This window comes from Marmota flaviventris, chromosome 3 (assembly GCF_047511675.1).
Source record: "Marmota flaviventris isolate mMarFla1 chromosome 3, mMarFla1.hap1, whole genome shotgun sequence".
NCBI lineage: Eukaryota > Metazoa > Chordata > Mammalia > Rodentia > Sciuridae > Marmota > Marmota flaviventris.
The window spans coordinates 146,272,648-146,280,187 of record NC_092500.1 but is presented as its reverse complement, the minus strand read 5'-3'; the positions used below and the strand labels follow the sequence as shown (position 1 = coordinate 146,280,187).

The window sequence follows — 7,540 nt, the reverse complement described above, 5'->3', positions numbered from 1 at the left end:
AATGAAAAAAATAGCTATTTTTCATTCTACACACACAACATTCCCCACTTCTACCCTTAGTTCAAGACTGAATATAATGCATCACAGACATTTAAATTACTTAAGTAATATATGACATACATACACTTAGGTCTTTCATCAAGCTGGAATTGAATTTTGTGTATTGTCTATGAGGGATGGGGCTAATTTCTTTTTGTCGTATGAATGACTTATAGTATTATTTACTAAAACGTTCACCCTTTTCTCATTTATTTATAGTAACATATTGGCATTTATTAGATCTTCATTTATACATGGCTCTATTTTGGGGTACTATTATGTTTAATTGGTCAACCAATGCCAATATTACAATGTCTTAATAGATCTAGCTTCATGGCATCTGATAAAGCCCGTGCCCCTCATTCTATTCTTTTCCAAAGTTTCTTAGATATTCCTATGATCTTGCACTTACATATACACTTTAGAATTGGTCTATCAATAACTGCAGTAATATTTTTGTTTCAAAAAGGGAAAGTTATACCAATCCTTATATTTTCAATTTGGAGGAAAATTTAGATCTTTACGATATTGAGCTCATTAATCCATGAACATGCATCATCTTTCCATTCACTAAGTACATTTTCAATATCTCTCAATAAAGTTTTATGATTTTTCCATAACAGTCTTGCACGTATTTTGTTATTCTTAAGAACTGTTACTATAAGCAGCATGGGGTGAGAGAGGGGAGTGCTGGTAATCAAACCCAGATCTTTGCGATGCTAGGCAAGAGCTCTCTCACGGAGCTGCTTTTCCTAGCCCCAAATGACATATTTTAAATTTATCTTCTGTTCATTGCTGTATAAAAATGCAAACGATTTTATATAATAAATTATTTGTCTTTCAACCTTATTAACATCTCTCTTTAATTCTAATGGTTCACATTTGAAGATACATAGATTATTACACCATTTGATAATAGGAATGATTTTTTTTCTTCCTTCCCAACTGAAGTATTTTTTGTTTCTCATATTACCAGACTGTTTACAGCCACTGATAGAATGTTGAATGGTATTGGCAGCCATCCATCCTTGAAGAGTGCTCTTAAAAGGAAAATTTCAATGTTGTACTCTTTTGTATGATAGTGTCCTTTTTCAATTTTTTTTTGGGGGGGAGAAGAGTACCAAGGATTAAACTCAGAGGCACTTAACCACTAAGCCACATCCCCAGCCCTATTTTATATTTTATTGAGAGACAGGGTTTCACTGAGTTGCTTAGCGCCTCGTCATTGCTGAAGCTGACTCTGAACTCACAATCTACCTGTCTAGCCTCCTGAGCCATTTCTATTCCTACTTTTTATGAGTTTTTATCATGAATAGATATTAAATTTATCAGGTATTTTTTAAGAAAAAAACATCTATTAAGTTTTCTATTTTTTTCCTGAATCTGTAAATGTGGTTAATTATGTTAGATTTTCTAATTTTAAATCAGTTATGTTGTTTCTGTCATTATAGGAAAGGATGAGTCACATCACAAATCAACACCAAAATCCCAGTGAAAGCAATAATTGCTCCATGTCAAAAAGATTTCAGTAAGGGGCCTGTGCTCATTTCAGTAACTCAAGGACCAAAGCTGATGCTGATGGATGAATCACCTTGACACGCGCATCCCTGAGAACCATAGTATAGGAGTATAGGAATTGATGCTCAAAAGAAAAATTTTCCAGGGCCAGTAAAATGCTCTCTCTCCCTTGTCCCTTTCCTCTCTTCTACTGTTCTCCCTTCATTTAGCATGAGATTCCCCGCTGCCTTTCTTTTACTTTATCCTCTCTAGCTTCCACATATCAGAGAAAACATATGACCCTTGACTTCCTGAATTTGGCTTATTTTATTTAACATAATGCTGTTAAATTGCATCCATTTCCCTGCAAATGGACATTTTATTCTTTTAATAATTGCATAAAGCTTTCATATATATCACAGTTTCCTTATCTACTCATTCTTTGACAAATACTAAAACTGGTTCCATAGTTTGGCTACTATGAATTGTGGTACTGTAAAAATGGGTATGCATGTATGGATAAATTCTGAGTAATGGTACAGTGTAGCTGGGTCATATGGTAGATCCATTCCTAGTCTTTTGAGGAATCTCCATACTGATCTCCATAATAGTTGTACTAATTTACAATCCCACTAACAATGTAAAATTGTGCTTCCCCCCGCCCATTCTCTTCAGCATTTATCATTGTTCGTATTCTAGAAGACTGTCATTCTACTAGAACAAGATGAAAGTTCTGTGTAGTTTTGATTTGCATTTCCATAATTGCTAAAGCTGTTGAACATTTTTGCACATATTTTCATTTCTTTTAAGAAGTATCCATTCAGTTAATTTGCCATTTAATAACTGGGATATTTGAGGTTTTGGTGGTTTTTTGAGTTCTTTATATATTCTGGATATTAATTGCCTGTCAAAAGAGTGGCTAAGATTTTCTCCCATTACAAGGTTATCTCTTCATCTTCTTAATTGTTTCCTTTGCTCTGCAAAAGCTTTTTAATTAGATACTATCCTATTTATTAATTCTTGGTATTATTTTCTAATCTTAAGGAGTCCTATTTAGGAAGTTCTTGCCTGTATTGATCCTATATTTTATCTTAAGAGATACAAAGTTTCTTGTCCAATCCTAGGTCTTTGATCCATTTTGATTAGACTTTTATGCAAAGTGAGAGATAGGTATCTATTCCAGTTCTTCTACATATGGATAACCAGTTGTCTCAGCAACTCTTGTTCAAAAGACTCCCTTTTCTTCAATGTGTTTTTGACACCTTTGTCAAGGATCAGATGACTTTATCTCTGTGGGTTTATCTCTATGTCTTCTACTCTTTATCATTGATCTATGTATCTGTTTTCATGCCAATACTATGCAATTTTTGTTACTATAGCTTTGTATTATAATTTGAAGTTGGGTATTGTGATGATTCCTGCAATACTTTTTTTTTGGCTTATATTTGCTTTGGCTATTCTGAGCCTTTTGTTATTCCAAATTAATTTTAAGACTTTTTATTTTTTTTAATTTTGTAAAGAATAACATTGGTATTTTGGTAGGGATTTCATTGAAGTTGCATGTTGCTTTTGGTAATATGACCATTTTAACAAATTAATTCTGCCTGTTCATGAACATGGGAGGTCTTTCCATCTTCTTGTATCTTCTTGAATTTCTTTTTCAGTTTCTATAGTTTTCATTGTAGAGAGCTTTCACCCTTTTAGTTAGATACATTCCTGTGTGGTTTTGTTTTTGAGGCTATTGTGAACACGTCTGTTTTCTTCTTTCTCAGAAGAATCATTATTGGTATATATGAAAGCTATTAAATTTTGTATGTACATATTATAAACTGTTGTTTCACTGGATTTTTAGATAGCTGTAACCATCTTCTGGTGGAGCTTTTGATCATCTAAGCACAGAATCCTACCAACTGCCAATAATGATAATTTGACTTCTTTCCTATTTTTATCTCTTTTATTTTCTTCTCTTGCCTACATACTGTCACTGGAATTTCCAACAGTATATTAAATAGGAGTGATAAAGGTAAACATTCTTCTCTTGTTCTGGATTTTAAAGAAAATACTTTAAATTTTCCCCCATTGACTATGATGTTGATTTGGGGTTTGTTATATATATCCTGAACGACATTGACAAATTTTCCTTCTATCCCTGTTTCATTAGTGATTTTGTTATGATGGGTGCTGAATTGTGTTGAAGGTATTTTCCTGCATCTATTGAGCTGATTAAATAATTTTTAGTTCTAATTATATTTATGAGGTGAATTACATTTATTGACTTCTATACATTATATCATTCTTGCATCTCTGGAATGAAACCAACTTGATCATGACGTACTAAATTCTTAATATGTTGTTGAATAGAATTTGTTAAAATTTCACTAAACCTTTTTTATCTGAATTCACTGGGAATATTGGTCTATAGTTTTCTTTCCTTGATGTTTCCTTATCTGGTTTTGTGATATTGGCTTCATAGAATGAATTTGGCAGTGTTCCACCCCTTTCTATCTCATGGAATGATTTGAGGAACATGGGCATTAGTTCTTCTTTAAAGATCTTGTATTATTCTGGTGGGAATCCATCTGACCCTGGGCTTCTGCTTCTATTTCATTTTTTGTCATTGGTCTATGTAAGTGTTCTGTATCTTCTTGATTCAATTTTAATAGGTTACATGTATCTAGAAATGTATTCATTTCCTAACACATTTTCCCATTTATTAAAATAAAAAATCTCCACATAGTCACTATTGATCCTTTAGATTTCTGTGATGTCTATAATGATTTCTCCATTTTTCATCTCTAATTATTTTTGGAGGGGTAGGGACCAGGGATTGAACTCAGAGGCACTCAACTACTGAGTTACGTTCTCATCCACATTTTGTATTTTATTTAAGGACAGTGCCTCACTGTTGCTGAGGCTGGCTTTTGAACTCACAATCCTCCTGCTTCAGCCTCCTGAGCCATTGGGATTACAGGCATGTGCCACCACTCCTGGCTTCATCTCTAATTTTATTGAGTTTTCTCTCTTTTTATTTTTATTAGTTTGGCTAAAGATCATCTATCTTGTTTATATTCTCAAAAAACCAACTCTCTTTTTTTTTATAATCTTCAGGTTTATTTTGTGAAAACATTGTACCACATTAAAAGAATTTTATATCACATTTAGTGTTTTGCATACAATAATTCAGACATTTATTAATATTTAAAAAACCCAAACACATAATAAATTTGGCTTCATTTCCCCACCAAAATGGGAAATATATTTCAGTAAAGGAAAATTTAAATTATTTTTACACACCAGTTGCTTTTTAGGGATTAGGGTTCTATAAAATGATACTTGCAAAAAAAATTAACTGATTAGTACATAAAAGAAAAAAATTTACAATAATATTGTAATCAATAAACTAAAACTCATCAGAAACATCTGTTTTAATTTTCAAACAGATAAACTATTACAATATAGTTTATTCCTAACAATACTGAGATCATTAATAGATATAATGTACATATAATGGTATAACAAAGTGATACAGTATTTGCAGCAACAACAAATTAAAGGTTATCATAATGTATGTAACTTAAATACTTTTTCCCCCTTTGATAGAGTGCCTTCTTATTCCTTAAACAGACTCTGCTCTTCACCATAGAAGGATTAAGTCTTATCAAAAGGCACATTCTTACCTTCTAGAATGATTGACATCAAACAATGTGTTATCATTATCTTTATCATCTTGTTATAAAGGTGTTAATTTCGTGTTTTTCTATGTGAGTGTCCAAAACTCCTTTATCTCCTAATATTTCAGTGTCTTCTTCTCTTCCTGACTATACTAATCACGAAGTACACCAGCACCAACCTGCTCACCACCATTAACACAATCAGAGCCTACTGGGTCATGCATGGGCTTGTGGCCAGGGTTGGGGCTCATGGCAAGGCTGCCACCCACTGAGCCTTCCCTGACCTTTCCTCCAGCTTCCACTGCTGCAAGCCCCACCTCAGGGCTGCTGACATTGCTGCCTTCTAAGCCTGGAGGCCCTGAGGCTTCAGCCAGAGCATGGCCTGGTGGCTGGGCAGCAGTGAGGCCTGGGGACAATAACAGCAAGGTCTGCTGGCCCAGGTCTGGAGGCCCAGGGCACAATGTGACCCCAGCCACCTGCAACCACACCACCAGCTGACAACTCAGCTCTGGCAGAAGCAGCAAGAGGAAGACCAAGGCCTGGAGGCAGCAGAGACAGCAGCAGCAGTGCAGGTCCTTCATTGTCCCCAGACCTCACTCTCACCACACCAGAGCCACCAGGCCCACCAACCTGGGTCCAGAAGGGACCATGGGCTTCCTAGGTAATGAAGAAGAGGTAACTAAATAAAGAATCAACTCTTCATTTCATTTATCCTTTGTATTTTTTACTCTTTATTTCATTGATTTTAGCTCTGATTTTAATTATTTTCTTTCTTCTACTGGTTTTAGAATTGGTTTGCTTTTGTTTTTCTAGTGTCTTGAGAGGCATCAGAAGGCTGTTTATTTGGACTCATTATGATTTTCTTATGTAAGCACTTAAAGATATCCTACCAAACTTTCTTCTTAGAACCACCTTCATAGTGTTCTAGAGATTCTGGTATGTTGTATCACAATTCAATTTGGTTTGAAGAATTTCTTTGCTAATTTCTTCTATCACACATTCATTACTCAAAAGTGAATTATTCAATCTCTACATGTTTATATAAATCCCAAAGTCTGGGTTATTTATTGTTGTTGTCTTCATTTTAATATACTAATTTTATTCCATTATGATCAGATAAAATAAAATGAATTTTATCTTTTCCTTTTGTATTTTCTAAGCATTTCTTTGTGGCCTAAAATGTGGTTTATTTTGTAGAAGGTTCTATGAACTTCTGAGAAGAAAATAAACTTGGTTATTGTTGGATGGAGTAGTATAATTGTTTAGGTGTGAGAAGTATTTACTGAGTTTATGGTTGGGTGACCTATCTTTTGGTAAGAAAGTAGTGTTAAAATCACCCAATATTACTATACTGTAGTTGGAGCCTTTAAGTTGAGTAATATCTGTTTTATGTAATTAGGTGCATTAACAGTTAGGTCATAAATATTTACTATTTTTGTTTATTTTTTTTTTGGACTGTTCCCTTTGCCAGTATGAGATGATCTTTTTTGTCTCTTATGTTTACTTTTGGCTTAAAGTCTGCTTGAAGTCTCATGTTTAATTTTAGGCTGCTTTGTGAGATATGAGAGTAGCTACTCCTGCTTGTTTTCAGGCTCCATTTGGATGGTACATCAATTCCCATGCAATCACTTTCAACTGTGGCTTTCTTTGCCTGTAAGGTGAGTCTCTTGCAAACAACATATAGTTGGGTCATATTTTTGTATTTACTCTGCTAGCCTATGTCTTTTCAATGGAAAGTTGAGACCCTTTGCATTCAGTGTTATTATAGAGAGATATTTATTCATTTCTACCATTTTTATTTATTTATGCTGTTTATCTTGTCCCTATTTCTCATTGCTTAGCTACTCTTCAAGGGAGATTTTTCTGTTGGTGAGCTCTGAAGTTTGTTTTTGAGTTCTTCTGTGTGTGTAGCATTTCTTTAAGTATTTCCTCTAGTACTGGTTTAGTAGTCATAAATTCATCATTTTTATTATCTTGGAAGGCCTTTTTTCTTTGCTTCTTAAGGATACTTTTGCTGAATATAACCATCTTGGTTGACAGTTATTTTCCTTCAGGACTTGCAACATATCATTCCAAATCCTCCTTAAATACAGGGCTTGTGCTGGGAAATCATAATTCTCACTGACTTTTCTATAAATATGACCTGACATTCTTTTCTTGATTCTTTAAAAAATCTATTCTTACTTGCTTATCAGGCATTTTCATTATATTGTGTCATGGAAAGTTTTCTTTTTTAAATTTGTCTACTGGAAAATTTTAAATTTTCCAATGCCCTTGGGATCTGGATGTCAAGCTCCTTCCCAAAGTTTAGAAAATTTTCTATTATGTTTCCC

At 33.9% G+C, this 7,540-nt stretch overlaps 1 pseudogene; it reads right to left on the bottom strand.

Annotated features, from left to right (window-relative positions):
* Positions 1 to 5,209: 5,209 nt before the first annotated feature.
* On the bottom strand, positions 5,210 to 5,788 carry LOC114085689 (membrane protein FAM174A pseudogene; annotated as a pseudogene).
* Positions 5,789 to 7,540: the final 1,752 nt, after the last annotated feature.